General features: G+C 35.1%; 1 protein-coding gene across 7 annotated transcripts in view; it reads left to right on the forward strand.

Annotated features, from left to right (window-relative positions):
- galntl6 (polypeptide N-acetylgalactosaminyltransferase like 6) overlaps positions 1-15,976 on the forward strand; it is a 727,623-nt gene that overhangs the window by 381,049 nt on the left and 330,598 nt on the right. The gene's annotated exons all lie outside the window — the stretch shown is intronic.

The raw sequence follows: 15,976 nt of genomic DNA on the forward strand, positions 1-15,976 counted from the left end.
CAGGAAAGTCTGTTTATCTGTGTTTACTAGTGTATATTGTGCTTACAATATAGAAACGCCGATTTATTTTCTGAGGTTACAGCCAGAAGTCAATTAAATTCGTTTTAAATGACATATGCATGATTAATTTTATTTAGATCATTAAGTTCATAATACTTAATTAAAATGTGTACAGTCAACATATAGCAATGTATAAGTAAGTTAAGTTTAACAAAAAAAGTAAGTTTATCTGATTTGAGTAATTTTAGAAATATTATTTGGCTCAACTTAATTTTATTGCATTTGTTTTAAGCAATGTTTTAGTGTTTAAAATACTTAAAAAAGGCTGGAAGTTGAATCAACCTAAAACGTCCGATGCAACCACTTGCCTCACTTTTTATAAGTTAGATCTAAGTAACATTTTTTACAGTGAAGATGTTCATTGACTGAACTCTGCATAAATACACTGCACATCAATTACATAAAAACTGCTTTCTGTTGTCCATGACATGTAAACATTAATTGGCATCCTGAGCTAAAAATCAATGGCAGCATCCATAAAAATGTGAAACAAATGTTTTATGTGTTTGCCATGAAATATGCTTTACTTTTCTGCCTTTTTTCATTCATGTGGTTTAGTTGTACAACATTAGTAGGTTGTGCAATATAGCAATACATTTTGTGTGAACAAAATAAAAAACTAACATTTCATATTATGCTCTGTTTATTTCATGGTGTTGGAAAAACACATTGTTTACAGTAATAAATTTATTATGATAATATACAATATTAATGGAATGTACAGTGTTTACATTTTGCATTTTTTATGCAGTCAATAAATAAATAAATTTGATTGTAGTTGTGATTAGAGCGGTTAAGAATTACATGGCGATTTTACTGACTTTTTTTTACAAACATGCTCTGTTTTAAAAACTCTTTCTTTCTTTCTTTCTTTCTTTCTTTCTTTCTTTCTTTCTTTCTTTTTTTCTTTCTTTCTTTCTTTCTTTCTCTTTCTTTCTTTTCTTAGTTTTTTTGCTTTCTTTCTTTCTTTCTTTCTTTGCTTCTTTCCTTCGCTTGCATGCTTTTCTTTGCTTTTCTTTGTCTTTCTTTTTTATTCTTTATATATCAAAGTCAGTTGTCCTGTTGTCAATTCAGCCAGATGTACAGACATACAGAGAATTGCATTTGCGAAACTCTCAGACCGTTTGTGCATACAATAATAAAAATACTGCAAGAACACTGTAAATACCTTTATTTATCCATGGTCGCCACAGTGGAATGAACCGCCAACTTATCCAGCGTATGTTTTATACAGCAGATGCCTTTCCATTTGAAACCCAGTGCTGGGATACACTATGGCCAATTTAATTTAAATTGTCAATACTTATAGCGCATGTATTTGGACTGTGGGGGAAACCGGAGCACCCGGAGGAAACTCACGCAAACACAGAGAAAACATGCAAATTCCACACAGAAACGCCAACTGACCCAGTTGGGGCTCGAACCAGCGACTTTCTTGCTGTAAGGCGACAGTGCTAACCATTGAGCCACCATACCGATATTTTTTGTACAGTATTTAATAATAATAATATGAGGTACTTATTGTCAATGCTATATCGATAGTGCAACACAGTGCAAAACAAACAGTACAACATTGCAGGACAGTGTGAGGGTGAAATAGGCTAGGTTTGGGATTCTGGGTGTGATTAAAAATTTTATTCATTCATTCAATCAATTATTCATTCATTAATACATGTATTCATTCATTCATTCATTCTTCATACATCATTTATTCATTCATATACATACATACACTCACTCATTAATTCCTACACATATACTCACTCACTCACTCATTCACGCACTCACTCACTCATTCATGCACTCACAGACTCACGCACGCACGCACACACGCACGCACTCACTCACGCACTCACTCACTCACTCACTCGCTCACTCACGCACGCACGCACGCACGCACGCACGCACGCACGCACGCACGCACTCACTTACTTACTCACTCACTCACTCACTCACTTATTCACGCACTCACTCACTCATTCACGCACTCAGACTCACTCACGCACTCACTCACTCACTCACTCACTCATTCACGCACTCACTCACTCATTCACGCACTCACAGACTCACGCACGCACGCACTCACTCACTCACTCACTCACTCACTCACTCACTCACGCACGCACTCACTCACTCACTCACTCATTATTTGCACAATGTCCACTATTCATTATGACATTTGACAGTGAGGGAGTTTGTGATTGGCACTGATCAAGGTTTACATGTTGATTTGTGATTTCTACCTACCATGTTAAAAGCAAGTCATTGCTGTAAATATTTGGATGATGTTCTTTATTAAAGCTTACAAGCCATCCCTGTCCACGAGATGTTGAAACTGAAGAACATAATAAAGTCAAACCATGACAGCCTCATCATCACCCTTCCCCAAAAAACCCAACAACAAATCAAGACAAATACAGCAGTGGCGCTTTCCTGTCATCCTTTTCTCAAATCAGCATGACAACCCCAGCACTTAATGCAATCCCCTCTACCCAGTCTGACAGCCACTTTGTGACTGATTTGTTTACAAGTGTTATTGTTTCTCCACTTCTCATTGATGTTATTTGCGAAGCGTCTTGTTCCTCAAATTTCCAGGCAGTGACGCTACAGCAAAAAACATAAGCTAATCTGCAGTACTATTGAACTGCTCATTCAAGACTGCTGTCATCTCTCCCTGATGTCTCCTGTCAGACAGCAGATGATCAGTTAGAGCAAGCACGCGTGGGTTTAAACACTAACTTTTGTGGCTGGCTAAGAAATGTCGGACCCCTAATGAGAACCACTGCTGTGTGTGTGTGTGTGTGTGTGTGTGTGTGTGTGTGTGTGTGTGTGTGTGTGCGCGTTTCGCTTCGCTAACCGGTGCAAGCACACAGGCTTGATGTTCCACCAAGCGTGAGCGCCTTTATTGAATTCTCACATGAATACGATGTTTTAGGTAAGATATTTTTACTTATTTTGCTCTTTGAGAAGTTTTGCGCCCTCAATATGGCATTTACAGAAAAAGTTGCTCATAAGTTCTGACGCCTCTCGTCACATGTCTCTTGTTCTCCTTTGCTCTGATTCACAAAGCAAGAAAGTGAAATTGTGTGGCACGAAGCTGACAATCAGAGACCTTGAGCAGCGCACCTCCTTAGAAGCGCACATCACTGGGAATGACAATCGAGGTAGATTTTGCAGAAAAGCCTCATTTGGCTGCTCCTTTTGTGAGCCTGGAGATTCCAATCACTGACATTCAGAGATGAGATTGGCACAGCTGTCTCTTTGTGGTGACACGGCCCTCTGTGTGTCACTGTTGATTGACAGCTCGTTCGCTCGCTCGCTCTGTTGTCTCCTGGTCTATAGAGGATCGCCCCAGCACCGCGAGTCAAGCTCGGAAAGTGTACGCACTTTTTAGGGTGTTGAATTATACAACAAGTTCACGCTGAACATCAAGGCGATGTTGTGTTCTCAATAATTTATTCTGTTTCTCAGGAAAACTAAACAAAATTCACGCTCTCTTTGTTTTATAAGTCCACCAGCCCTTTTCTGGCATTTCAAAGCAAAAAGACTGTGCTTGGTGTATATCACTGGGTCAATCTGTGATTAAGGTTGCGACCAGAACACTGCAATCAATAGCATTGATTTTTTTTTTTTTTTTCTGAATTCTTGAGATATATTCTTAAAGAACATAGAAACTTGCCCAAATAAACTGATGGAAAAGCTTTTTTTTATTTAATTTTTTTTTGTTTGTTCTTTGTTTAGAAGTAAAAAGAAGTTGGAAATGTTTTTTTTTTGCAATGGTATACTGATAACAAACATCCAGATGCCATCCAAGCAGCTAAGCGTGTTATTTTGTTACTGTAAATACATGTATATGTCCTGTGCTCTTGTAAATAATAAAATTAAAAAATGATAAAAGTTACAAGTAAGGTTCTACTCATAGAGATATAGGTAATTTTCTACAGTTTACTGGCAATATGGTAATTACAATGACATACTTATGACAGTTTGAATAATACACAGACAGACCTAATATGTAATATTAATTTTTATACAGACTTAATATAGTATTAATGTGTAATACAGACCTAATTATGTACTATAGAACTATAGTTTTCAAATTCAATAGTTTTCAAGTCTCTCACACACAAAAAATGTGTATTTGTGTAATTATTGTTGCACTGAATCAGCTTTCATCAAATCTTAAGTAATATTTCACACACAACAAAAAAGAGACCAGATTTTTTCAACACATTTCTAAACATTATAGTTTTAATAACTCATTTCTAGTAACTGATTTAATTTATCTTTGCCATGATGACAGTAAGTAATGTTTGACTGTATATTTTTCAAGAAACTTATTTTTCTAGCTTAAATAAAACAAATAAGACTTTCCTCAGAAGAAAAAAAAAATCAGACTTACTGTAAAAATTTCTTTGCTCTTTTAAACATCGTTTGGAAAATGGCTAATAAAAATATATAATAATTATAATAAAGTATTAGTATTGATGTAATTAATGAATGTTAACAAACATAAAATTGTAAGTCTTTTCAGTATTATTAAAGGTGCAGCATGTAAGTTTGACACTCAGTGGTTGAGCTAGGTATTGCACTCCTGGTCCAAAACACATTTTCACTCGGCTCCTGCTCTGAGGGCTGTACGCAAGCAAAGGTTGCCAGATTGACAACATCAACAAGTGTCTGACTATCGAGCCTAAAGGCTGATTTAAGACTTATTTAACTTAAACTGTGTTCAAACTAAAACCATTGGCAAAGGAATATTTTCCATATTAAAATAAGTTTTTGTCCTAACAAACATAACACCTGCAATTTATATTCTAGAAAAAGCTTCTATTTCTTGCAGCTGAACAACAGAAAACATTTCAATTCAATGACAATTCAATTCAATCAATGCATGTTTATTTATATAATGCTTTCACAATGTACATTAAAACTGTGTCAGTATTTTTGATGTTGAGTTGATGATGACAATGATCACCTCAGGTACACATTGTGTGCTTTATTAAGTGTTAAATACTAGAAAATATTTGGATGTCATTTTACATAACATTTATTGCCAAACTACTGAAAGCACAGCAGATAGTTAACCTCAGATTTTGAAGATAAAATACACTATTTGTAATTGAACTGTGACTTTGAGGAAGCCAACACAAATGAGTGATTCAGCATGTACATTTAATAGTGTTAAAAAAGTTTAATATGTATTAATTAGATTGTAAACCTTACCAATTTGTTGGAGTGCAGTGAGTGCACTATTCTGTGCTTTTGAATAGTTGTATTTAAATTTCTGTTGTGTTTTGTATGGTTCAAACAGCCAAATTGCTTATCACTGCAAATATCGTCACATAATTACATTTATATTATTTATATTATTTGCTAATTAAAAACCACCTCATGTGGAAGTCTGAATCAGCATCACATTTTGGGCTGCTACTGTCTAAGGGAGGTCACATTTCAGTCGCGGACGTATGCTTTGAAAGCTTTCCTGACTGAATTAATCAAAAACGATGTTTTCCAGCAAAGCAACCTGGGTGCTGAAATTTAATTGGCTAAATTGGCAGTGGGCGGTTAAAAGAACCAAAACAAGACAGACAATCCAGCATGTAACGCATAGGTTTAAAGCAGAATATCTGACTTCAGCATTGCTTTTCAGATAAACAAGTTTGCCCACTTAGCATGTTTCTTAAACATCTGCAAACATATTATGGTATTATTATGCTTTAGATAAGTCTAAAACATACAACTCATTTAAAACACTGAGACATTTTCAGACATTGAGCAATTTTAGTATATTTTCTTTTATTATTTTTAATTTCCTTTCATTATCATTAGTAACTAAGCATATTGATGTTCAACATAAATTTATAGATGATTGACCTTTTTTATGTCTAAAATTCTTTTCAGACGAACTTTTTTTATTTATCACTTTTACTTGTTTGAGAAATGCATTTTCCTTCATGAGTTCTGTCACACTGTTTTTTACACTGCAAATACAGTATGCAAAATTGAGTGTTAACGTTTGAAAGCAGCCACCTGTCAGTCAGAGAAAGTAAATGGTTTACTATTGCCTTTGATACTGTAAAACATCCCAGTGCTGACTAGGTTAGAAAAATACCAGTACTCCTAACATCTTATTCTGTTAGAAAATGCCTGTTACCGGAGAAGCTATAATGCTAAGCAGCCTCTTAAATGACGCGCATTTGTTGGTGTCACCGAATTACCTTTTATTTGCATGTTTGTGCTGCTCTCTTATGGATGACTCTCCCTCAGTAGCTATATTAATATAGACACAGCATCCGTGTTTATCTTTCCAGCACAGGGTTTAGAAATGTAATTATGGCTCAGGCGATGACATTTTTTGTCAGTTCGCTTCTGAGTGGCTGATAGCATAATGAACAAGCTAAGATTATCTCAAGGCTTTTCACCAAATCTGCGGGCCCAGTGTAAACAATGTAGGTTTTCATATTATATAAACTGGAATATGTCGAGCAAGTGTGCTACAGTTCTAAAATGTGGAGTTTCGTGTTATGTAAAATAATGAACGGTAACCTGGATCTCTCTCTGCAGAACGACATATGACAGTATTAACCTCGCCTCGAACCTCATAAAACGATTTAAACGTTATGTAACATTGTGGAGATTATCTGGTTATGGTTTATTAAGGAACAAATGCACATTTCCAGCACTGAAATTACACGCTTGGACAATGACAGACTGTGAATCCTTCGAAATTACTGTATATACTTGAGCCGGCCAAGTTATATTTGGAGAGTATGTGGCAATGAAACATTTGGAATGATTTCAGGTGATCTGGATTAACTTCTTTGTTGTTTTACAAGATCATTTTTCTTCGTTCAGTCATGGAGTTCGTTCCCTAATATTAAAATTGTCATGATGTACTCACTTTCATGTCAAGCCACTATTATTTCTGTAAGTAATACAATACATATTGTGTCAAAGCAGCTTCACAGAGATCAACGAGAGAGCAGCGCAATAAATTATAAGTTAATCTGTCTAAAACAAGTTTTATTCAACAAAAGGCAGCAGTCTTATTATTCAGCTTGAGTCAGTTCAATGTTGATTCAATCCAGTACCTCCACAGAGGAAAGACAGTGCCATCATGCAGCCTAATTTACTGAAAATTTTGTTCTCACCCGCTGGTGTCAGTTCATCTAGATCAAAACTTGTATGGCTTGTTTTCTTCTGCAGGTCTTTTCAGAAATGTCTCAGAGTTTCTTTTTTCTATTTCTTTTAATCTTCAAAATAAATTATTTTGTGGCCTCCAAGTTATACAGGTACACTGTAAAACCCAACAGTTTATCAAATCAAGTGAGTGTAGTTAACTCAAAATTGACTGAAAGTTAATTCTACTCATTTGAAACGACTTTTGAGCTTAGTGGTAATGAACAAAGGTAATGAGTTAATTAAATACCTAATTTCTTCATCCTTAATGGAGTAAGTTCATAGTACTCGTATAGATTATTATTATTTTATTTTTTTAACTCAAATGGTTTGTTACAATCGGTTTCCTCAAACGGTTTGAGTTGCCTTAACTTATTGGGTTTTACTGTACTCAGTTGGTTTTAGTTCTCTTCATTTATTGGGTTTTACTGTGCTGAAATTGCTTCATTTATTCAAATGAATTAAGATCACATTACTCATTAGGATTAGTTTTAGAACCTAAATGGTTTGAGTTACCTTAACCCTTTGGGTTTTACAGTGTATGGAACAAGACGAGTTAGTTAGTTGCGTGGATAAACAGATTGATTCAGTAATTAAAGCTATTGTTTTTCCAGCTGAGGCAATTATACAAATAAAGTCTTTTCTGTCTTTTAACGATGTTGAAAGGGTTAAACATGTTTTTATCTCAACTCGGCTAGATTATTGTAATGCCCTCTATGTGGGTATTAGCCAAGGCTCCCTTAAGTCTGGTTTATACTTCTGTGTCAAGTAATCAGTGTGACCCACACCGCATGTAACGTGCGTAGCTTTGTATTTATACTTTAGGGCACTGTTTCTGTTGCTTTGCAATAACACTTCTGAAACGCTAGTTGGCAGTGAGGTGTTTATGTTCCTCTGTGTCGAGTTTCTTCACTAGTGTTGTTTTTTTGAACGCTTCTTTAATGTACAAGTGGTTCAAACTCGCTCGTTTTGAGGCAGGAACCAGCAGACGTGCAACAACTTTAATCACAAAGTAAACACAAAACAAAAGTTTTCATCTGGAGCTTAATAAAAACTTGTAAACAGTCCACACTTGTAAACAGTCGCTCCAACGGACTTGTGCGGCTCTCGGTCTTGCCCACACTAATTAGCGCTACCAAGCCGTCCAATCATAGATCTTGTGCTACGCATTTTTGCGACGTGTAGTTACATTTTTTGAGAGGGGCACATCAGCGAGCTGACAGCCATAACGAGGGCTATGCGTCTATGCGTACGTGTGCACTTGACACAAAACTATAAAAATAAGCCTTTACTTGTATGCATATAGTGCAGAATGCTGCTGCTCGTTTGCTGATGGAGACATGCAAACAGGAGCACTACAGTTTAGGATTCTAGTTTTGGTGTTTAAATGCCTAAATGGACTAGCACCAAAATACTTATCTTAATTAATTCATGTGTTCACTCCATCAAGGGCACTTAGATGTGCTGATAAGCTACTTTTGACTGTTTCACGCACCATTTTAAAAACAAGGGGGACCATGCCTTTGCAGTTGTGGCCCCCCAACCCTGGAATAATTTGCCCCTTCACGTTAGACAGGCCACAACCCTTTTCGGTTTTTAAATCTATGCTTAAAACCCATTTAAACTCATTGGCTTTCAATATCATATGAGAGTCTTATGTCTGTTGTGTTTGGTCTTTGTTTTAGATGGTGTGTACAGCACTTTTTTTTTTTTTTTTTTAAAAAGCACTTTATAAATAAACATTGACTTGACTTGACTTGAGTTAACGATAGCAACAAATAATTAGTAATCAAAGTATTTCCATAAAGATATACCCTGTAATATGGCTGCAAAATATATTGTTTTAGCATCGATAACACAACGTTTGCGTCTGCAATACTCACATTGCAGGATTCAAATTATAGTTCACCAGGAGCCACAGTTGAAAACACTCATGATTTGTGGAGTCATTGCTAAGTTTAATCATAAGGCTACTGACATGTTTGTGACTTTGTGAACATTTCAAGCCAGGTACAAAATTCAGGCACAAGAAATTATGCTGTTTATATCTTTTAAAGGATGAATTGTAAATGGGGAAACATACAGTGTTCTGGATAATTGAGTACACCCCGTTTTGAAAGTGAATATTTTTATCGATTTCTTTGCGAATATAGGCAATGTATTTTAGTGCATTTAAACAAAACAGATTTATTAAACATATATTTATTAAAATAATATTTTAGTCACCTAGCATATTTAGAAATTGAAAAATAATACAATTAAATTCAAGCAAAGTATTGCAAAAATAAATTACAACCTACCAAATGTCAACTAAATATTTCTTTTTTTGTGTCTGTTTGTTTTTCCTGTTTTAAAATTTGTATTTAATATTTTTCGACAACATATACATTTAGCTTTACTAGATTTTGGGCCCTTCTCGTGAGTTATTTTGTTAGATAAGCTCCAGATTTGGCTTCAGTACTGACTAATCTAATGTATATGCACGGATATATTATTGTATAGCTTCCTATTACAAATATGAATTTAAAATATAGATTTGTGAGGGGTGTACTTATATTTGATGAGCACTGTATACAATAAAATCTATACAGGTTAGTTGATGTTTAAATATTCAGTGTTTGACCCTGAGTATTGCTAGACTGCAAGAAACTATTTTTTTACGTGTATGTTTGTTTTGAGTTGATAAGGTCAAACTGAACCCATGTTGTCTTTTCATACACTGAAAAGTGTAATTAATTAATTAATTAATTAATTAATTCATTCATTCATTGTCTTGTTTAGGTAAAATTAATTGCATATCATAAAACCATGAAAGTATTTTATTTGTTTATTTTTTAATTGTTTTACCTTGCCAACTTGTCCTTGGGGACTCCCAATCCAAAACTACAAATCTTTCATAATCCATAATATGGGCACTTGAAACCAACTGTCTGTTTTTTCCATATTTGACCTAAATTTGTGTTTTTATAATCTATTATTTTTAGAGTCTGTTTTGTATTATAGCATTACCACAGCATTGTAGACCCAGTGTTGTGTTGTGTCCCTGTCAGTTTACTGATGACTGCTATAATACAGCAACCTAAACACATACAATGCAGGATTCATAGTTTTTTATAATGGATTCTTATTCTTGAGAGCTTGAATTGATGAGGTCAAACTGAATCCATATTGTCTTTTCATACACTTTATAAAATCTTCAACACTTGGTAATTTGTAATCCAGTAAGTACGCTGGCTGTTGGCTTTACAACATGTGCTGCACCTAATATTTTTGGAGTCTACATTATTGTTTCTGCAAGTGATTTCAAATAAAAAATAAAAAAGCCACAGTTTTATAGGGAGACTGATTCAGCTGTAGTAATAATACATGCTAGGTTCCTCATAAATCATTCATGTTGTCCCAAAACTAATCAATTAATTTAACTTTAATAGCTTTTTACAAGTTGTTTAAAGAAATATCATTAATTGTGTTGTTTCAGCAAACAGCAAACATATTTTTTGAGTGTATACTTTATGCACACCATAGAACAGGACAGTAGCACAGTTAATCACTCATATAACAGGAAGAAGGAGGTATCATGGCTGCAGCACAACCTTAAACAAAACAGCAGACTTGGTCTCTCATCTTCCACTGTTGTCACTCTTTCTTTAATCTTTTCTGAGTTCCTCATTAACACTCGCACCACCAGCCTTGCTCTATTCCCATGGCTCTTAGTCCTATCCTTATATTTAGTCATCAAAAAAAGTATTTAGAGTTCCAGTGAAGAAAAGTCTTAAGACCCTGTCATACACCCGGCGCAATAAGGTGCAAGAAGTGTTTGGCATGATGTGTTGTTATTTTTAGTCTAGAGCAACCCTAATTTTCACGTTTTGCGCCACGTTGTTTAAATAGCAAATCCATTTGTGCCACTTTGTGGACTCACGGGTGTGTTAAGTTGCATTGTTGACGCGTTGCTATTTTAAGTAACTGAAATGAACTGTGCCACTGACCAACTGAAAGCTGCTCAATGGATGTCTTTAGTGAAGTGCATACAACACCGCTTCCTCATCCATGAAAGTAAAGGAGTAAGTAAACTAAAGAGAACGTAAAGAGGCCGAATTGAGGAGGCTGTTTTTTTTTATTTTTTCAAATGGTCTGTTAAACTGTTTTCTCGCTAGTGAGGCATTCCGTTTTTCTGACTCCTACAGGGAATGGGAGACGAGACTCACATTTTATTGCACATTATGCTCAAAACACAACACACTCCTTAAGATAATAAGCGCAACCCTGTTAGACCATGAAACTGGGCACAACATGTATTTTTTCATCCTTAAATACCAAAAGTGGATTCAGACGGTGTTATAGCTTTTGTGTCCTGCACTTTAGACTTTGCGTCTAGATCAATAAAATAGAGCCCTTAAGGTTTAATAAGGTTTGGAATGACCTTGAGTAAATTTGTAGCAGAAATCTGCAATATTATAATAATACTATTACTGCTACTAATAATAATATTAATTATATAATAATACTATTACTGCTACTAATAATAATATTAATTATATATATATATATATATATATATATATATATATATATATATATATATATATATATATATATATATATATATATATATGCAGTTGAAAGCAGAGTTATTAGCCCCCCTTTGAATGTTTCATTTTTTTTATTCATTAAAATTTTTTATATGTATTTTTATTTTCGTTGTTTTATTTATTTTTTTATCTTTGTCCTAATTGTTCTCTCTAAAAGTTGTAATTTGGCTATTAAGAAATTGGCTTCCTCTTTGGCCACTGTTATGCATGTTGGTCAAATGTTCCTCTATTCACTATTTTTTTCCAATGTCATTTAAAGAAAGACTGAGCCACCCCCCTCCGTTCCCCGCTTTGAACTAGAGCCCTGTTTCCTAAAAGTGTATGACCCAGATTCATCCCTCTCATTTCCATTTCTCTGATGTTTTTTGTAGCATGCCGTGCCCATGTACAGGCAGTTGTTGTTTCTAATGTTCCAAGGCAACAGAGGAGTCCCTTGAGCATAGAGTCATTTACTTTAAAAATGTATCCTCTAAGCAGAGAGGAACTCAAAGGCAGGGTAATAAATGCGGCGTGCCTCCCTCGCCATGCGCCGATATTTAATCAGCATCAACAGGCTGCTGAGAGCACTCCACCGAAGTAAGTGCCCTCGGAATTTATTTGTTTCTTAAATTGGATGAGTCCTAAGTGTCTGTGGTTTAACATCATAACTAATTGGCCCCGGTGGTTTATCGCGATCGCTCGTGTCTCTGATTTAAACAGAGACCTAGATTAGTGACTCTTATAAAGTGGCTGCAGAGCCATTAGAAAACACAACTGGCAGTCTTTTTCAGATAATATTCCTTCATCTTTAATCTGTTTAAAGCATACGGTAATTCAATTTAAAGTAGTACTCAGATTTCATGGAAATTAATAAAATTTTATCTTATAAGTTTTGGTTTTGTTCAAAATTAAGAAAAAAAAAAAACTTTTGACAGCAAATATAAAAATTTCTCTCTGAGGAATTAAATACATACAAAGCTGAAGCTATAATTTCAATTCTGAAAAAAATGATGTCTGCAAAACTGTTGCAAATAATTTATGTGTTTAATTAAAAAATAGTAACGTTTAACTTGATTTGTTTGTTTAAATTTAGCCCAAAAAGTTTTTACAATATCATACAGCCCTAGAAGACGGACATTTTAGTCATTTCAAAAGAGAAGGACTTTCCCTTTTATATATATATTTTTCCCTTTACAAAATAGTTTAAAGGATATAAAATATATAATTAAATATCTATTTTGCTTTTTTATTATTACTATAAGTTTTTATTTCATTGTAATATTATATATTTTAGAACTTATGTGCACCAAACAGTAAAAAGGTTGCTGGTGCAAGTTGGAATTTCCCACTGGACCATTTGGAATTCATATGTAAAGTTTGCATGTTCTCCTCTTGTTCGTGTGAGTTTCCTCTAGGTGCTCTGGTTTTCCCCACAGTCCAGAGACATGCACTCCATGTGCATTTTATGATTTAAATTGGCTGTAATGTGTGTGTGTGTGTGTGTTTGTGTGTGTGTGTGTGTGTGTGTGTGTGTGTGTGTGTGTGTGTGTGAGTGTATGGGTGTTTCCCAGTCCTTGGTTGCAGCTGGAATGGCATCTGCTGCATAAAACATGTGTCAGATAGTCGTCAGTTCATTCCGCTGTGGTGTCCGCTGATAAATAATGGCCTAAGCCAAGGGAAAATTAATGCATGAATGAATTAATGAATTAATGAATAAATGAATACCTCACATATATGTTCAATAAAAAAATTAAACAAACCATTGTTTATGATTAGGTTGAAAAAAAAATATGGGTATGCCAGAACATGTCTGTGCTGTATTTGTGTTCAATGCTTTCGTTTATTGCACCAGTTTCTAGCATGGTATCGAGGGACGTACGTATGATCTCAGAAGAGGGGAATAATGTCCTGAGGTGTTGACTCCTTTACACCCTTTTAACCCGCTCTCCTCCACCTCTCCGCTGGATGCTTGCCAACCATTAATTAAAGGCCCTCATTAAAGCTCCACAGCCCTTTAACTGGTTGTGTGAGTGATCACCCTCAGCCCGGGGTCATTTTTTTGCCTGTGTGTGAGGGAATATATTTAGAATTGTGCTGAGTCAAAGCCGTCGGGAGGAAGTGGTATAATATGATCAGGAAATGAGCCCTACGGCAGCTAGAAATGAATCGGCTCTTCTTATTAACGGAGAACCGGTTCAGCGAAGTGCTGCAGAACAATCTGTGGACACACTCTTCTTCAGTGGACTAAAGTTTAGCCGTGGAAATCAGCTCAGAATTTGTTGAAAGTAAAATAATGATGATATTTTAAAGAATGCTGGAAACCTGTAACTATTGACTTTCATAGTATTTGTTTTTACATACAGCTTTAGTTACAGTGTTTTAGCTTTGTTAAAATATCCACTTTAGTTTTCAGCATAATAAAGAAACTCATAAAGGTTTGGAAGCACTTGGGGGTGAGTCAATAACAGATACATTTTAAGTTTTGGGTGAACTATCCCTTTAATATCATTAGGACCACTAAAAGTGTGTATAATCGTTCCACCCTGTATATTTTCAATATTTTTTAAACGTATAAAAACCTCTCCTGAGCTGCGGTGAAAATGCATGTGAGGTGTTAAAGTTTTGGAGCACAGATCACAGATCACAAAGTACTTTGTATTCACTTTCTGCTTCAGAGATGAAGATTTGTGGTTTATAGACGCTGTAAGGCTTTAGGGGAAATTGAATTACATGGAATAACAACAGTAAAACTGGATGGCTTTTTATCTTCAGCACGATTATTATCTTTTTACAGAAGATCTGCCAGAAGTACAGCACTGCCATTGGCTGTACTGTAATTGTTCACCGGCACATTCTCCAGAATTACAAAAAGAAATTCAATCAGTTAAGAACCAAGCTATATGAAACATTTAAACATACAGTCGCAGATCTTTACAGCTTTTTCATTTTGTTTTTTGTGTTTCAAGACATGGGGTGTCATAACAAAACATGCAAGTCCATGACGTTAGTCTGATGTGACTTATGATTATAATCACTGAAGCTGAAAAATACATGCCTTCCTGATATTGTTTCAATGCTATATTGTTATATGTTGAGAATAAGCGATCATGCAAATTTCAGTCATTAAGTGTGCAGTTAAAACAACTCTCGTGTTTTCAGCTTATGCTTCTGATTGGCTTCTGCATTCACTAGTGCAACAGAAAAGTGTGTGATTTACTTGCTGAGTCTGGACCATCTGTGCTGATCTAAATTCAACGCATTAGATTAGGGCTGTGCGATTTGGGGAAAATATCTATTTATTTATCTATTTATTTATTTATTATTTGACAGATATTTCAATTGCAGTTTGATTTGCAATTTAATTTTGTAGTCAAGCCAAAAGTTCTGCGACAGCTCTTAAAAATCACCTGTTTTTGTTTTTGAAACCAAAATATTCCCATATTACCAATGCAGTTTTTCTTTGATATTAATTCATCTATTAATGCTTCTGAAGCAACAGACGCCCTTATCCCACATGTCCGTGTTCCAAATAGTTTGGTTGTACAATTCTGATTGGGCAGAACAAAAGTGTGCTCACTCAATTGGCTAGTAAGATGGCAGTCACGCATTTGCCCTGGGCAGGGGGAATTAATAATATATATATAATATATTTCATACGACAGCCTCTTGCGATTAATTAATCGCAACGTTTAAAAATCACAACAATTCCACTTACATGACTTGCAGCGTGCTCAGGGCATTCAGATGTTTTTCACCTGAGTGTACTTGGAAAATGTGCGCACATCACGTGCACACCAAGTGAACGCCTCCATTGGAAATGACTAGCTTAAACCCTAAGCTTATTGGCATTGCTTCCAAAGAACTTATCGATATTGACAATAGTTTGGTCAATAATAACCTATATCAATTTTATCGCCCTGCCCTAGTAGCATGTGGGATAAATGCACACATATTTCAATTTTAAACAGTCTTTCTTTTTAATATTAAAAGGTTTTTTTGAGTCTGGCTTCAGAAGTCAGCAAATATGACCTCTTTTTTTTAGTATGGATTTGTAAGGCAGACATCTGAAAAGAGCACTGTTCTGGAACAAGCCTTATTCAGAACAGGAACAATAACCTTGGAAAAGACTTTAAGGCCTAAAGATGGGATGTCGTTATAGTAAG

This window comes from Danio rerio, chromosome 1 (genome assembly GCF_049306965.1).
Source record: "Danio rerio strain Tuebingen ecotype United States chromosome 1, GRCz12tu, whole genome shotgun sequence".
In the NCBI taxonomy this organism is placed as follows: domain Eukaryota; kingdom Metazoa; phylum Chordata; class Actinopteri; order Cypriniformes; family Danionidae; genus Danio; species Danio rerio.